This window comes from Sciurus vulgaris, assembly GCF_902686455.1.
Source record: "Sciurus vulgaris genome assembly, chromosome: 5".
NCBI classification, from domain to species: Eukaryota; Metazoa; Chordata; class Mammalia; order Rodentia; family Sciuridae; genus Sciurus; species Sciurus vulgaris.
Window position 1 is genome coordinate 90,893,179 of NC_136465.1, and position 18,875 is coordinate 90,912,053.

The following is an 18,875-nucleotide window of genomic DNA, read 5'->3' on the forward strand; positions in this document are numbered from 1 at the left end:
GGCAAAAGCCTGGCAACTCAATATCTACATTTTTTAGATCTTTATTTTCATTCATTTGTTTATGTGGTGCTAAGAATTGAACCCAGTGCCTCACACATGCTAGGCAAATGCTCTACCACTGAACTACAACCCCAGCCCAATATCTTGCTTTTTAATTGTGTTTAAAGCAGACAGTAAAAAATGGTAAGAATTTCTAGGCAATAGATCTCATTATACTCTTTTAGCAGCTCATCAGTGAAGTTTGGTCTGTTATTTTACCATGTACAAAGAAACATGTCTCAGGGCACTGACTAGTTCTTTGAAATTTTTGACTTCCCTCTCCCCCTCCTTCCTCCTTCTCTGCACCCTTCTCCTGTGGAGTTATAGCCCAAAGTTAGGTGACTTTGGGTAGGAATACTAATGAGAATGTCTTTTTAAGGGTTTATGCATGCTCTACCCTATGAGTCAACGAGTGCCGAAGCTATCCAGAAAGCTGACTTGCAGTAGTACCCGGAGGCAGGCTTGACACTCAGTGCCACAATTTGACTGTAGTTTTGAAAGCAAAAGCCAGCGACTACTTTCATGTACATTTTGCTTGTTGACAACAGTCGATCGAGGCATCATGTCAATTATCAAGGATTATTTTAAGTTCTTGATATGAGAAAAGAAACAGAGTCATTAGATAATTTCACCCAATCTGTGGTTCAGTGAACTACTAAGATCATCTCTTAGTTTGGCTGCTGTGAACTACTTCAATGTGGATTGCTGCTTTTCTTTATTGGAGTCCCCCCCCCCCCCCCCCCCCCCCGCCCCTTCTTACTATAATAACTCCTACTCTTAAAAAATAAAATCACATACTTTAAGAGTCAATCAAACTTTATCCTCACTAAAAACTTTTTTATTTTTATTTTTAATAAACAGTATTACAAACTTTTGTCCCTGGAAACTGACTTTTTCAAGGGAATGGGCACATTAAAATGTCTTTTTAATACCGAGAATAAAGATTTTCATTACCTTGATTTTGAGTTTTGCCAATTGTCATTCTATCCTCCCTTGGACCACATTCTCAGTGGTCATATTTATCTGTAGATCTCCCTATTTGTGTGGTTACCATCACAGATGTATGCTGCTGGACTGAACTCATAGTTAAAAAGGAAATTCTTTTCTTGTTTATAGGATTGATACATTTCTGATATGGTATTTGAATGAGTTCATGTTGTTGAATCATAGAATTTCAGTCTCAGAGAATTAGCTAGTATTTCTTTATGGATGTATCAATTTTAGTTCCCACAAGTAGTTCCTTGTGTGTATGTGGTGTTAAGATCATTGTTGCTTTTTGATTTCTCTAGATTTGTCTGTCTTTTGTGCTATGGTCTAAGGATGAGCAGAGAACCATGACTGTTTGATTTTCCTTGCAGATTTCAAAATGGTTCTTTGTGTAGCTGCATATTGCTGAGTCACACTTCCCCAAATCATTTTCTCTGGGAGAGAGGGTAAGAAATTGAAATGTGACATAATGAAAACTTGCAACATTATGAATACTATAATAAAGCATTTCTGAAGATAAGGGCAGTTATTTGTGGCCCCTTAGACTACAATATTTTTCAAACTGCAATTGCTACGAATAGTGAAGTGTCAAACATTTTTGATTGAGACTCTCAGTGAGACCCATTTTATTTCATGTCCAGAACACACACACACACACACACACACACACACACACACATCTACATATATGCAAAAATGAGGCAAAATTTTTGTGAAACAATTCTTAACCTATGTTCCCTGTGATGAACTCTGGATATTTTCTTTCTTTTCATTTCTGCTTTATAAAATGTTGATTAAACTCACCAAATTGATTTTGTGACCCTCTAAAAGGCTGCTAATCAGATTGAAAAATACTGCATTAATAAAGAGGGGAAAAGAGCTTTCTAAATTATATACACAAATGTAAAACATAAAATCCAAGTGTTTCTATAAATATATGTGTGTGTATATAAAATATATTTCTCCCCACAAAACTCTGAATAAAGTTTGCAAGCTGGTGCCTGAGCAGGTGAGAGAAATGAGACTTGCCTCCAGGGGGCCTGGCTCAGTAGAATGCATGTCCTTGAGAGAGGAGGCTTTGGATACAAGCAAGACTTATTTTTAATTATTTATTTTATACTTGTGACTTACTAGATAAACTCAAGATTACTTTGTTTCCCTCCCTCATCTAATTATTATCATTTTCTCAAGAGTAGGTTGAGTTTGGCAATCATGTCTTGCATAGGTATAACAATGGTGAGTCTTGATTACAGTGATGAATTAATTCCTTCATCAAACATAATGAATAACCCTTTGACATAGTTTGTATACATAATCTTTAGGGGATTTGTTGTTTTATTTTTTAAATAATGCTTTAGGGTTCCTTTTTCAGCTCTGGAGAGCAAGGGTTAATATGTATTCATATTGTAAAATGCATCCCCTATAACTGCTCTTGTATTATAGATCCCAAGGGCTATATTCATGACAGTTTAAAAGATAAATTAAAAAGCTTTCATGAGGATTGGCATATTGTTCATATGATGTTAAATATAAGTCTAATGAATGGATAATCCACTGATTCAGAAATCTGTGCCCATTAACATCAGAAGCAGAGACTCAGTGTCTATCTGATCGCATGCAATATAGAACTAGATTCATCAGAGCAAACAGAATGCACTCTCTGCCCTTTGGGGGTTTCTCTAAAATTAATTTTTTTTATTAGGTGAAAGGAAAAAGTGAAAGATTTGCACTATTCATCTGTTAGTTAACTTTCCTTATAAAAATCAAGTTCTCTTACCACCATTTATATGATCTGTACCATCTGCACTATCCCCTGCTCAAACACCAAACTCTCCTACTACTGTCATCCTGACTCTGGTTGCCAGGAACTCTTATTTATCCCACTATCACTGTTTGCCTCACGTCTCCCTAACTGAATCAGAATGGCACAGGTATTAAGATCATAGGATCCAAGTTAGACTCGTCTGGGTTTCAAATTTCTTTGTGTATATGTATACAGGCATCTCAAATATTTAAATATGTGTACTTTTAATATATATCTGTCTATGTGTATATTTATATACATATTTACATGTACACGTGTTTGCCTATAGATAGACCTCTGTGCATCATGTATAGCATGATAACTGGTGAATCACTGTAAGCATGTAAGTTCATTGTGTAATCTATTCAACTGTTGTACAGACTTAAAAAATTTCAAGCTAAAAGTCAAGAAAAATAGACAATATTCTGGACATAAGTGCTCAAAATATTTTAGCTATTATTTTTATGAATCCTGCACAGTCTATAGAAAATAGTTTCTCAGACTACTCCTAGGTAATTCAGACATTTGGCTCTGGTCTTCAGGAGACAAAGCTGTAATCCATTTTGCCTACTTTTACTTTTAAAAATGGATTGGAAGTTTATAGGGTGGATGTTTACTGATTGGGAAACCATTTGGGTTATGTAGATGATCACTTAGTCGTTTATAGGTACAGGCGGTTCTAATTTTACAGAGTTGAAAGTTCACTTTCCTTCATTTCCTAAAACCAAGTTAATCTCCCTCTGATGTATTTCACTCTCTAGCATAATAAGAAAAATACAAGTAATTAGAGAAACACAGACACACAGACACACACACACACACACACATACTCCAACTCATAAATCAAAATTTTAACTTGCTACGATAAATATTTTCCCCCAGTTTAAACAATTTCTTTCATACAGATTTTTAGAAAATTTAATACTCGATTTTCTGTTGAGGTTCACTTTTCTTCCCAAGATGATGTCTGTGTAGGGAAAGCTCTGTCCTGACCATAGGAGTGAGGTGACTGAGTCCTCCTGTCTTCTGTTTGAGGCGGGGTTGTGCATTATATTTAAGATTGAGAAGCAGGGTAGCTCATCTGCTCTCATCTCTGCCCTGACATCTCCTGAGATGTGATTCTAGCAGGTGTCCTTAAAGCATCTGTAAGCTAGTTTGATTGCCCTGAAAGAAATTCTTATGTCCTATAGCTGCAGGGCCAAGTTTTCTGAATATTCAACCCCACGTCTAATCATGGGGGTGAATGTGGTGAACACGCTTCAAGATATTCTCAACTATCCACATCTCCTCATGTTCATATTTTTGTGATATCACCTTCCCTTGAATGTGGGTGTGACTCATGACTCGCTACATGAGATTACAGCAAAGGTGATGCAATGACATTTCCGTGATGATGTAAGTCTAACGTCTATATTGCTATTAGACTTCCTGTATGAACTCTCTTCCATGCTGGCTTCAATAGAGGAAATCACCATACAGAGAAGTTAATTTTATGGGTCAACTTGGCTGGACAATGGTGCCCAGATTTTCAATTGGATTTTATTTTGGATGTCTGGATACGGTAAGGGGCTGAGAGCAGCCTCTGGTCAGTAGTCAGCAAGGAGCTGAGGCCATCAATCTAATAACCTGCCAGGACCCAAGTCCTAATAACAGCCACATGAGCTTAGAAAACTCTCCTCTGGCAGGGCCTCAGATGAGATCCTGGCCAATGCCTCATTTCAGCCTTGTGTGAGACCTGAGGAGGGTATCCAGCTATGCTGTGACCCGGATTTCTGATTCACAGAAACTGTGAGATAATAAACATGTGCTGGTTGAAGCTGCTATGTGTGTAGTAATTTGTGATGTAGCAATATATAGCTAATACATAACTTTAGCCACAAGTTGAGCAACCAAGGAAGTTGGCAGAATTATGAATCCCCAAACCTCTGGATATATTCTAGACATATTTTCGTTATAGAGATTTTAAAAGACCAGAAACAGAATTTAATTCAAGAAAAGCCTACTTAATTCAACTTAACAAGTCTTCCTGAAAAATTCCTGTATGCCTCTGCATTGTGACAGACCCTCGAAATACAAAAGTAAATATAATGTAATCCTTAATTCAAGGAGTGTAGCTGTGCTGGAAGAAGACAAATCTATAGGGTCTGATGTTTAGACTATGAGTTTTTATATATATATTTGATTTTATTGTAAACAAATGGGATACATGTTGTTTCTCTGTTTGTACATGGTGTAAAGGCATACCATTTGTGTAATCATAAATTTACACAGAGTAATGTTGTTTGATTCATTCTGTTATTTTTTCCCTTCCCCCCACCCCTCCCACCCCTCTTTTCCCTCTATACAGTGCTTCCTTCCTCCATACTTGCCCCCCTCCCTAACCCTAACTCTAACCCTAACACTAACCCTTCCCTCCCCGCATTATGTGTCATCATCCACTTATTAGCTATATCATTCGTCCTTTGGCTTTTTGAGATTGGCTTATCTCACTTAGCATGATATTCTCCAATTTCATCCATTTGCCTGCAAATGCCATAATTTTATCATTCTTTATGGCTGAGTAATATTCCATTGTATATATATACTACAGCTTCTTTATCCACTCATCAATTGAAGGGCATCTAGGTTGGTTCCACAGTCTGGCTATTGTGAATTGAGCAGCTATGAACATTGATGTGGCTGTATCTGTGTAGTATGCTGATTTTAAGTCCTTTGGGTATAGGCCAAGGAGTGGGATAGCTGGGTCAAATGGAGGGTCCATTCCAGTTTTCTAAGGAATCTCCACACTGCTTTCCAGAGTGGCTGCACTAATTTGCAGCCCCACCAGCAATGTATGAGTGTACCTTTCTCCCCACATCCTCGCCAACACCTGTTGTTGCTCGTATTCTGGATAATCGCCATTCTAATTGGGGTGAGATGGAATCTTAGGGTGGTTTTGATTTGCATTTCTCTTATTACTAGAGATGTTGAACATTTTTCCATATGTTTGTTGATTGCTTGTAGATCTTCTTTTGTGAAGTGTCTATTCATTTCCTTAGCCCATTCGTCAACTGGATTATTTGAATTCTTGGAGTAGAGTTTTTTGAGTTCTTTATAGATTCTGGAGATTAGTGCTCTATCTGAAGTATGATTGGCAAAGATATTCTCCCATTCTGTAGGCTCTTTCTTCGCATTGCTGATAGTTTCCTTTGCTGAGAGAAAGCTTTTTAGTTTGAATCTATCCCAGTGGTTGATTCTAGCTTTTATTTCTTGTGCTATGGGAGTCCTGTTGAGGAAGTCTGGTCCTACGCCAATATGTTGAAGATCTGGACCTACTTTTTCTTCTATAATCTGCAGGGTCTCTGGTCTGATTCTGAGGTCCTTAATCCATTTTGAGTTTAGTTTCGTGCATGGTGAGAGATATGGGTTTAGTTTCATTCTGTTGCATATGGATTTCCAATTCTCCCAGCACCATTTGTTGAAGAGGCTATCTTTTCTCCATTGCATATTTTTGGCCCCTTTGTCTAGTATGAGAAAATTGTATTTATTTGGGTTTGTGTCCGTGTCCTCTATTCTGTACCATTGATCTACCTTTCTATTTTGGTACCAATACCATGCCGTTTTTGTTACTATTGCTTTGTAGTAGAGTTGAAGATCTGGTATTGCATTACCCCCTGTTTCACTCTTCCTGCTAAGGATTGCTTTAGCTATTCTGGGTTTCTTATTCTTCCAGATGAATTTCATAATTGCTTGCTCTATTTCTGTAAGGTACGTCATTGGGATTTTAATTGGAATTGCATTGAATTTGTATAGCACTTTAGGTAGTATGGCCATTTTGACAATATTAATTCTTCCTATCCAAGAACATGGGAGATCTTTCCATCTTCTAAGGTGTTCTTTAATTTCTTTCTTTAGTGTTGTATAGTTCTCATTGTAGAGGTCTTTCACCTCTTTTGTGAGATTGATTCCCAAGTATTTTATTTTTTTTGAGGCTATTGTGAATGGGGTAGTTTTCCTAATTTCTCTTTCTGAAGATTCATCACTTATGTATAAAAATGTGTTGGATTTATGGGCATTGATCTTGTAACCTGCTACTTTACTGAATTCACTTATGAGTTCTAAGAGTTTTCTGGTGGAATTTCCAGGTTCCTCTAAATATATAATCATGTCATCAGCGAACAGGGATAGTTTGAGTTCTTCTTTTCCAATTCATATCCCTTTAATTTCTTTGGTTTGTCTAATTGCTCTGGCCAGAGTCTCAAGAACGATGTTGAATAGAAGTGGTGAAAGAGGGCATCCCTGCCTTGTTCCAGTTTTTAGGGGGAATGCTTTCAGTTTTTCACCATTTAGAATGATATTAGCCATGGGCTTAGCATAAATGGCCTTTACAATGTTAAGGAATGTTCCCACTATCCCTATTTTTTCTAGTGTTTTGAGCATGAAGGGGTGCTGTATTTTTTCAAATGCTTTTTCTGCATCTATTGAAATAATCATGTGATTCTTGACTTTAAGTCTATTAATATGGTGAATTACGTTTATTGATTTCCGGTTGTTGAACCAACCTTGCATCTCTGGGATGAAACCCACTTGATCATGGTGCACTATCTTTTTAATATGTTTTTGTATGTGATTTGCTAAAATTTTGTTGAGAATTTTTGCGTTGACGTTCATTAAGGATATTGGTCTGAAATTTTCTTTCCTTGATGAGTCTCTGTCTGGTTTAGGTATCAGTGTGATATTGGCTTCATAGAATGAGTTTGGGAGGGTTCCCTCCTCTTCTATTTTATGGAATACTTTGAGAAGTATTGGAATGAGCTCTTCTTTAAAGGTTTTGTAGAACTCGGCTGAGAACCCATCTAGTCCTGGACTTTTCTTTGTTGGTAGGCTTTTGATGACTTCTTCTATTTCAGTACTTGAAATTGGTCTATTTAAATTGTTTATGTCCTCCTCATTCAGTTTAGGCAATTCATATGTCTCTAGAAACCTGTTGATGTCTTCGAAATTTTCTATTTTGTTGGAGTATAGATTTTCAAAATAGCTTCTAATTATGTTTCGTATTTCACTCCTGTCTGTTGTGATATTTCCTTGTTCATTCTGAATTTTAGTGATTTAGGGTTTTCTCTCGTCTTCTCTTTGTTAGTGTGGCTAAAGGTTTATCAATTTTGTTTATTTTTTCGAAGAACCAACTATTTATTTTGTCAATTTTTTGTATTGTTTCTTTTGTTTCAATTTCATTGATTTCAGCTCTGAGTTTAACTATTTCCTGTCTTCTACTACTTTTGGTGCTGTTCTATTCTTCTTTTTGAGCTGTAGTGTTAGGTCGTTTATTTGTTGAGTTTTACTTCTTTTATTAAATGCGCTCCATGAAATAAATTTCCCTCTAAGTACTGCTTTCATAGTGTCCCAGAGATTTTGATATGATGTTTCTTTGTTCTCATTTACCTCTAAGAATTTTTTAATTTCCTTCCTAATATCTTCTGTTATCCATTCATCACATAATAGCATATTGTTTAATCTCCAGATGTTGGAATAGTTTCTGTGTTTTACTCTTTCATTTATTTCTAACTTCAATCCATTATGATCTGATAGAATACATGGTAGTGTCTCTATCTTCTTGTATTTGCTAACATTAGCTTTGTGGCATAATATATGGTCTATTTTAGAGAAGGATCCATGTGCTGCTGAGAAGAAAGTGTATTCGCTCTTGGTTGGATGGTATATTCTATAAATGTCCGTTAAGTCTAAATTTTTGATTGTGTTATTGAGATCTATAGTTTCTTTCTTCAATTTTTGTCTGGAAGATCTGTCCAGTGGTGAGAGAGGCATGTTAAAATCACCTAGTATTATTGTGTTATGGTCTATTTGGTTTCTGAAATTGAGAAGGATTTGTTTGACATACATGGATGAGCCACTGTTTGGGGCATAGATGTTTATGATTGTTATATCTTGCTGATTTATGCTTCCCTTAAGCAGTATGAAATGACCTTCTTTATCCCTTCTGACTAACTTTGGCTTGAAGTCCACATTATCGGAAATGAGGATGCATACTCCAGCTTTTTTGCTGAGTCCATGTGCATGTTATGTTTTTCCCCATCCTTTCACCTTTAGTCTATGGGTATCTTTTTCTATGTGAGTCTCTTGCAGGCAACATATTGTTGGATCTTTCTTTTTAATCCAATCTGCCAGTCTATGTCTTTTGATTGATGAATTCAGGCCATTAACATTCAGGGTTATTATAGAGATATGATTTGGTTTCCCGGTCATTTGGTTCATTTTTTAAATTTTATTTATTTATTTGTTTGACACAACGTGTTTCCTCCTTTATTTGACAATTCCTTCAGGATAATTCCTCCCTTTGCTGATTTGCTTCTTTGTTTTTCATCTCTTCCTCATGGAATATTTTGCTGAGAATGTTCTGTAATGCTGGCTTTCTTTTTGTAAATTCTTTTAGCTTTTGTTTATCATGGAAGGATTTTATTTCATCGTCAAATTTGAAGGTAAGTTTTGCTGGGTATAAGATTCTTGGTTGGCATCCATTATCTTTCAGGGCTTGAAAAATGTTGTTCCAGGCCCTTCTAGCCTTTAGGGTCTGGATTGAAAAATCTGCTGATATCCGTATTGGTTTCCCCCTGAATGTAATTTGGTTCTTTTCTCTCACAGCCTTTAAAATTCTGTCTTTATTTTGTATGTTAGGTATTTTCATTATAATGTGCCTTGGTGTGGGTCTGTTGTAATTTTGTGTATTTGGAGTCCTATAAGCCTCCTGAACTTGGTTTTCCATTTCATTCTTCAGATTTGGGAAATTTTCTGATATTATTTCATTGAATAAATTGTTCATTCCTTTGGCTTGTTTCTCTAGGCCTTTCTTAATCCCAATAATTCTTAAATTTGGCCTTTTCATGATATCCCATGGTTCTTGTAGATTCTGTTCATGATTTCTTACCATCTTCTCTGTTTGTTCAACTTTGTTTTCAAGGTTAAATATTTTGTCTTCAATGTCTGAGGTTCTGTCTTCCAGGTGTTCTATCCTATTGGATATGCTTTCTATGGAGTTCTTAATTTGGTTTATTGTTTCCTTCATGTCAAGGATTTCTGTTTGGTTTTTTTTCAATATCTCTAACTCTTTATTGAAATGATCTTTTGCTTCCTGTATTTGCTCTTTTAACTGTCGATTGGTGTGATCATTCAATGCTTGCATTTGCTCTTTCATCTCATCATTCAGTGCATGCATTTGCTCTTTCATCTCATCGTTTGCTTCTCTGATCATTTTAATTATGTACATACTGAACTCCTTTTCTGTCATTTCTTCTGCCATGCTGTCATTGGGTTTTATTGATGTAACATCTAGATTTGTTTGCAGCATTTTCTTTCCTTGTTTTCTCATATTGTTCAGGTATCAGTGGACCGCTGAGATATTGCAGATTTCCTCTATTGACTTACAATGTCCCTGAAGATTTCTATATATATCCCCCCTTAGCCTTCAGTAGGCTGGAGTCTTGGAGGAAGTTGATAATGCGGTGCTCCACAAGGAAGCTGCCTCTGTAGGAGTGGTGGCCTTCAGGTGGGGTATAATCCCTGCTAGTGGGCAGAGGTGCCTCCACTTGTTGACCAATGGTCATCCAAAGGGGACCTAGGCTGCGGGCTAAGGCAAGGCCTGTTTGGGCCTGAGTCTCTGGTTTTACCGTCCTTGTGGGGAAACCTCACCCAGCAGGGAAGACTCACCCGGTGGGGAGGTCTCGCTGGTCAGTTCCCTCCTAGAGGTTCCCCTCAATTTACAGCTACCACCTGGGCTGCCTTCCTCTGCAAAGTTCCCAGGGGCCCGGCCCTACCTCCTGGGCCTGGGAGCCTCACCCTTCGCAGATGAATCTCCTTAGGCTGCCCCTCCTCAGAGAATCTGCCCGCAGGCCTGGAACCTTCGCTCCGCCTAAGCCTGTCTCTGTGTGGCTCTTCCACCAAGAAGCCTCCTAGATCCTGGGACCCTGCTCTGCACTTACTCGCCTGGCTATGCGGCCCCTCCTCTGAGCAGCCACCTGGGGCCCCGTACAATCGCTCTGAGTCCCAGAGACCCACCACACGCCTCTTCCTCCAGACAGCCACCCAGTATTCCGGTGTGGTCACTAGGAGTCCAAGAAACTCACTGCATGCCTCCACCTCCCACCAACCACCCGTAGCCCTGGGCAATCAATCACTCCGAGTCGAAGTGACCCTCCCCGTTCCTCCTCCTTCTCCAGATAACCCCCCGGGTGTTCAGGAGCGGCCGCTCTGAGTGGCTGTGAATCCACGTGACCCGCTGCACGGGTCCTCTGGGCAACCTCCCGGAGCTCTGGTGCGGCCACTCAAGACCAAGCGACCCACCACGCTTCTCCTCCAGGCAGCCCCCCTGTGTTCAGGAGGAGCGGTCGCTTTAAGTCCAAACAACTCACCACTCGCCTTCTCCTCTGAGCGCTGCCTGGAGCGCTCAGTCACTGCGAGTCCAAACGACCCGCCGCGCTCCTCCTCCTCCTCCTCCTACTCCTCCGGGCAGGCCCCGGTGTTCAGAAGTGGTCTGAGTCCAAACAGCTCTCCACGCAGCCCCTCCTCTGGCAACCGCCTGTTGCTCTGGTGTAGTCACTCTGAGTCCAAGCGGCCGCGCTCCTCTTCGTCCTCAGGGCAGGCCCCGGTGTCCTGAGTCCACACAGCTCTCCTCGCCACTCCTCCCCTGGGCAGCCGCCGGAGCCCCAGTGGTTGCTCCGAGTCCCAGCGCTGTGCCGAGCGGCCTCCTTTACGGCGCTCCCAGTTGTCCGAGTTCACTGCTCCAGCGGGGGGAGGGGGAGGGGCGTCTCGCCGGCAGCTCTACTTCACAAAGTTCCCTGTGTTCCGGGACCACCGTCCCATCCGGGACGCCTTCCCAACGGGTGAGGGTCACCCGGCTGCTTTGAGTTGGTCCCAAGTCTCTCAATATCTCCTCTTTTGAATCCTGAGTCCTGGAGCAACATGAAATGCAGCCACCCTCTAGGCCGCCATCTTGAAACCTCGAGTTTTTATATATTTTTAAAGCATCTTGTAGTAGTTAATTTTATGGGTCAACTTAGCTGGACAATGGTGCCCAGATTTTCAATTGGATTTTATTTTGGATGTTTCTGGTTGTTTTCGTGAATAAGATTAATATTTAATCAGCAAACTTAGAGTAGAGTAGGTTGCCTATCATAATGTGAGTCGCCCTTATCCAATCACTTAAAGGTCCTGATACAATCAAGACTAACCTGGAATTCTGCCAGCAGAAGAGAAGATCTAAAGAGAGTTGAATTGAACTGCAACATTGAACCAGTTCCTTAAAATGAATCTCTCTACATATTTGTACATACTCTTTCTATTGGTTCTGTTTCTCTAGAGAAGCCCAACTAATGCACACTCCACACTTTAACTGTTTTAAGTTGTAGCCTTTAAGTTTATTAGTTTCATATTAAAGTATGAATCATCACTTACAAGAGAGCTTGTTGTCTATTGTTTGTTATCTTCTCTGGCAGACTCACTAAACTGTTAGCTCTTGGAGAATACCTGGGTGTTGCTTTTTTTTTTTTTTTTTTTTTAAGTTTTGTACCATGCAAATACCTATCAGAATGGAACCACTTAATAATTATGTGACTTTGGTCAAAGTATTTCATGCCAATAAATCTTAATTTTCTCATGTATAAAACATGAATAGTAAGAGTAAATTGCTGTCTAAAGTTGATTGAGATAAGACTATAAAAAATTTAGTATAATCCTTAATACTTTAGTAAGCACTCAAAAAATCTTATTTAGGGGTTTTTCAAGATGGCGGCCTAGAGGGTGGCTGCATTACGTGTTGCTCCAGAACTCAGGATTCAAGAGAGGAGATATTGAGACGCTTGGGACCAACTCAAAGTAGCCGGGTGACTCTCACCCCCTGGGGGGGCATCCCGGATGGGACGGGGGTCCCGGAACGCAGGAAACTTTGTGAAGTAGAACTGCCGGCGAGACGCCCCTCCCCCCGCTGGAGCGCCATAGAGGAGGCCGCTCGGCACAGCGCTGGGACTCGGAGCAGCCACTGGGGCTCCGGCGGCTGCCCGGGGGAGGAGTGGCGGGGAGAACTGTGTGGACTCAGGACACCGGGGCCTGCCCTGAGGAGGAGGAGAGGAGCGTGGCCACTTGGATTCAGAGAGACTGCGCCAGAGCTGCAGGCGGTTGCCAGAGGAGAAGCCGCGCGGCGAGCTGTTTGGAATCAGAACGACGCTTCTGAACCCCGGGGCCTGCCCTGAGGACGAGGAGGAAGAGGAGCGGCCGCTTGGATTCGGGTGACTATACGGGAACTATAGGCGGTTGCCAGAGAAGGGGCTGCGTGGCGAGCTGTTTGGACTCTGACCACTTCTGAACCCCGGGGCCTGCCCGGAGGAGTAGGAGAAGGAGGAGAAGGAGCGCGGCGGGTCCTTTGGACTCGCAGTGACTGCATTAGCGCTCCAGGCGGCTGCTCAGAGGAGAAAGCGAGTGGTGAGTTGTTTGGTCTTAAAGTGACAGCTCCTGAACACAGGGGGGCTGCCTGGAGGAGAAGCGTGGTGGGTCGCTTGGTCTTGAGGGACCACACCAGAGCTCCGGGCGGTTGCCCAGAGGACCCGTGCAGCGGGTCACGTGGATTCAGAGCCACTCAGAGGGACTGCTCCTGAACACCCGGGGGGTTATCTGGAGAAGGAGGAGGAACGGGCAGGGTCACTTCGACTCGGAGTGATTGATTGCCCCAGGCTACGGGTGGTTGGTGGGAGGAGGAGGCACGAAGTGAGTTTCTTGGACTCCTAGTGACCGCACCGGCATACTGGGCGGCTGTCTGGAGGAAGAGGCCTGTGGCGGGTCTCTGGGACTCAGAGCGATTGTTCGGGGCCACAGGTGGCTGCTCAGAGGAGGGGCCACGCAGCCAGGCGATTAGGTGCAGAACAGGGTCCCAGGATCTAGGAGGCTTCTGGGTGGAAGAGCCGCACAGAGACAGGCTTAGGGCGGAGCGAAGGTTCCAGGCCTATGGGCAAATTCACTGAGGAGGGGCAGCCTAAGGAGATTCATCTGCGAAGGGTGAGGCTCCCAGGCCCAGGAGGTAGGGCCGGGCCCCTGGAAACTTTGCAGAGGAAGGCAGCCCAGCCCAGGCAGTAGCTGTAAATTGAGGGGAACCTCTAGGAGGAAACTGACCAGCGAGACCTCCCCACCGGGTGAGTCTTCCCTGCTGGGTGAGGTTTCCCACAAGGACGGTAAAACCAGAGACTCAGGCCCAAACAGGCCTTGCCTCAGCCCACAGCCTAGGTCCCCTTTGGATGACCATTGGTCAACAAGTGGAGGCACCTCTGCCCACTAGCAGGGAATATACCCCACCTGAAGGCCACCACTCCTAGAGAGGCAGCTTCCTTGTGGAGCACCGCATTATCAACCTCCTCCAAGACTTCAGCCTACTGAAGGCTAAGAGGGGATATATATAGAAATCTTCAGGGTCATTGTAAATCAACAGAGGAAATCTGCAATATCTCAGCGGTCCACTGATATCTGAACAACATGAGAAAACAAGGAAAGAAAATGCTGCAAACAAATCTAGATGTTACATCAATAAAACCCAATGACAGCATGGCAGAAGAAATGACAGAAAAGGAGTTCAGAATGTACATAATTAAAATGATCAGAGAAGCAAACGAGGAGATGAAAGAGCAAATGCAAGCATTGAATGATGAGATGAAAGAGCAAATGCAAGCATTGATTGATCGCACCAATCGACAGTTAAAAGAGCAAATACAGGAAGCAAAAGATCATTTCAATAAAGAGTTAGAGATATTGAAAAAAAACCAAACAGAAATCCTTGACATGAAGGAAACAATAAACCAAATTAAGAACTCCATAGAAAGCATATCCAATAGGATAGAACACCTGGAAGACAGAACCTCAGACATTGAAGACAAAATATTTAACCTTGAAAACAAAGCTGAACAAACAGAGAAGATGGTAAGAAATCATGAACAGAATCTACAAGAACTATGGGATATCATGAAAAGGCCAAATTTAAGAATTATTGGGATTGAGGAAGGCCTAGAGAAACAAGCCAAAGGAATGAACAACCTATTCAATGAAATAATATCAGAAAATTTCCCAAATCTGAAGAATGAAATGGAAAATCAAGTTCAAGAGGCTTACAGGACTCCAAATACACAAAATTACAACAGACCCACACCAAGGCACATTATAATGAAAATACCTAACATACAAAATAAAGACAGAATTTTAAAGGCTGTGAGAGAAAAGAACCAAATTACATTCAGGGGGAAACCAATACGCATATCAGCAGATTTTTCAATCCAGACCCTAAAAGCTAGAAGGTCCTGGAACAACATTTTTCAAGCCCTGAAAGAAAATGGATGCCAACCAAGAATCTTATACCCAGCAAAACTTACCTTCAAATTTGACGATGAAATAAAATCCTTCCATGATAAACAAAAGCTAAAAGAATTTACAAAAAGAAAGCCAGCATTACAGAACATTCTCAACAAAATATTCCATGAGGAAGAGATGAAAAACAAAGAAGCAAATCAGCAAAGGGAGGAATTATCCTAAAGGAATTGTCAAATAAAGGAGGAAACAAGTTGTGTCAAACAAATAAATAAACAAAATTTTAAAAATGAACCAAATGACCGGGAAACCAAATCATTTCTCTATAATAACCCTGAATGTTAATGGCCTGAATTCATCAATCAAAAGACATAGACTGGCAGACTGGATTAAAAAGAAAGATCCAACAATATGTTGCCTGCAAGAGACTCACCTCATAGAAAAAGATACCCATAGATTAAAGGTGAAAGGATGGGGAAAAACATACCATGCACATGGACTCAGCAAAAAAGCTGGAGTATCAATCCTCATTTCCGATAATGTGGACTTCAAGCCAAAGTTAGTCAGAAGGGATAAAGAAGGTCATTTCATACTGCTTAAGGGAAGCATAAATCAGCAAGATATAACAATCATAAACATCTATGCCCCAAACAGTGGCTCATCTATGTATGTCAAACAAATCCTTCTCAATTTCAGAAACCAAATAGACCACAACACAATAATACTAGGTGATTTTAACACGCCGCTCTCACCACTGGACAGATCTTCCAGACAAAAATTGAGCAAAGAAACCATAGATCTCAACAACACAATCAATAATTTAGACTTAACGGACATTTATAGAATATTCCATCCAACCAAGAGTGAATACACTTTCTTCTCAGCAGCACATGGATCCTTCTCTAAAATAGACCATATATTATGCCACAAAGCTAATGTTAGCAAATACAAGAAGATAGAGACACTACCATGTATTCTATCAGATCATAATGGATTGAAGTTAGAAATAAATGAAAGAGTAAAACACAGAAACTATTCCAACATCTGGAGATTAAACAATATGCTATTATATGATGAATGGATAACAGAAGATATTAGGAAGGAAATTAAAAAATTCTTAGAGGTAAATGAGAACAAAGAAACATCATATCAAAATCTCTGGGACACTATGAAAGCAGTACTTAGAGGGAAATTTATTTCATGGAGCGCATTTAATAAAAGAAGTAAAACTCAACAAATAAACAACCTAACACTACAGCTCAAAGCCTTAGAAAAAGAAGAACAGAACAGCACCAAAAGTAGTAGAAGACAGGAAATAGTTAAACTCAGAGCTGAAATCAATGAAATTGAAACAAAAGAAACAATACAAAAAATTGACAAAATAAATAGTTGGTTCTTCGAAAAAATAAACAAAATTGATAAACCTTTAGCCACACTAACAAAGAGAAGACGAGAGAAAACCCAAATCACTAAAATTCGGAATGAACAAGGAAATATCACTACAGACAGGATGGAAATACAAAACATAATTAGAAGCTATTTTGAAAATCTATACTCCAACAAAATAGAAAATTTCGAAGACATCAACAGGTTTCTAGAGACATATGAATTGCCTAAACTGAATGAGGAGGACATAAACAATTTAAATAGACCAATTTCAAGTACTGAAATAGAAGAAGTCATCAAAAGCCTACCAACAAAGAAAAGTCCGGGACCAGATGGGTTCTCAGCCGAGTTCTACAAAACCTTTAAGGAAGAGCTCATTCCAATACTTCTCAAAGTATTCCATAAAATAGAAGAGGAGGGAACCCTCCCAAACTCATTCTATGAAGCCAATATCACACTGATACCTAAACCAGACAGAGACTCATCAAGGAAAGAAAATTTCAGACCAATATCCTTAATGAACATCGACGCAAAAATTCTCAACAAAATTTTAGCAAATCGCATACAAAAACATATTAAAAAGATAGTGCACCATGATCAAGTGGGTTTCATCCCAGGGATGCAAGGTTGGTTCAACATCAGGAAATCAATAAACGTAATTCACCATATTAATAGACTTAAAGTCAAGAATCACATGATTATTTCAATAGACGCAGAAAAAGCATTTGATAAAATACAGCACCCCTTCATGCTCAAAACACTAGAACAAATAGGGATAGTGGGAACATTCCTTAATATTGTAAAGGCCATTTATGCTAAGCCCATGGCTAATATCATTCTAAATGGTGAAAAGCTGAAAGCATTCCCCCTAAAAACTGGAACAAGGCAGGGATGCCCTCTTTCACCACTTCTATTCAACATCGTTCTTGAGACTCTGGCCAGAGCAATTAGACAAACCAAAGAAATTAAAGGGATACGAATTGGAAAAGAAGAACTCAAACTATCCCTGTTCGCTGATGACATGATTATATATTTAGAGGAACCTGGAAATTCCACCAGAAAACTCTTAGAACTCATAAGTGATTTCAGTAAAGTAGCAGGTTACAAGATCAATGCCCATAAATCCAACGCATTTTTATACATAAGTGATGAATCTTCAGAAAGAGAAATTAGGAAAACTACCCCATTCACAATAGCCTCGAAAAAAATAAAATACTTGGGAATCAATCTCACAAAAGAGGTGAAAGACCTCTACAATGAGAACTATACAACACTAAAGAAAGAAATTAAAGAACACCTTAGAAGATGGAAAGATCTTCCATGTTCTTGGATAGGAAGAATTAATATTGTCAAAATGGCCATACTACCTAAAGTGCTATACGAATTCAATGCAATTCCAATTAAAATCCCAATGACGTACCTTACAGAAATAGAGCAGGCAATTATGAAATTCATCTGGAAGAATAAGAAACCCAGAATAGCTAAAGCAATCCTTAGCAGGAAGAGTGAAACAGGGGGTATTGCAATACCAGATCTTCAACTCTACTACAAAGCAATAGTAACAAAAACGGCATGGTATTGGTACCAAAATAGAAAGGTAGATCAATGGTACAGAATAGAGGACACGGACACAAACCCAAATAAATACAATTTTCTCATACTAGACAAAGGGGCCAAAAATATGCAATGGAGAAAAGATAGCCTCTTCAACAAATGGTGCTGGGAGAATTGGAAATCCATATGCAACAGAATGAAACTAAACCCATATCTCTCACCATGCACGAAACTAAACTCAAAATGGATTAAGGACCTCGGAATCAGACCAGAGACCCTGCAGATTATAGAAGAAAAAGTAGGTCCAAATCTTCACCTTGTTGGTCTAGGACCAGACTTCCTTAACAGGACTCCCATAGCACAAGAAATAAAAGCTAGAATCAACCACTGGGATAGATTCAAACTAAAAAGCTTTCTCTCAGCAAAGGAAACTATCAGCAATGCGAAGAAAGAGCCTACAGAGTGGGAGAATATCTTTGCCAATCATACTTCAGATAGAGCACTAATCTCCAGAATCTATAAAGAACTCAAAAAACTCTACTCCAAGAATTCAAACAGTCCAGTCAACAAATGGGCTAAGGAAATGAATAGACACTTCACAGAAGAAGATCTACAAGCAATCAACAAACATATGGAAAAATGTTCAACATCTCTAGTAATAAGAGAAATGCAAATCAAAACCACCCTAAGGTTCCATCTCACCCCAATTAGAATGGCGATTATCAAGAATACGAGCAACAACAGGTGTTGGCGAGGATGTGGGGAGAAAGGTACA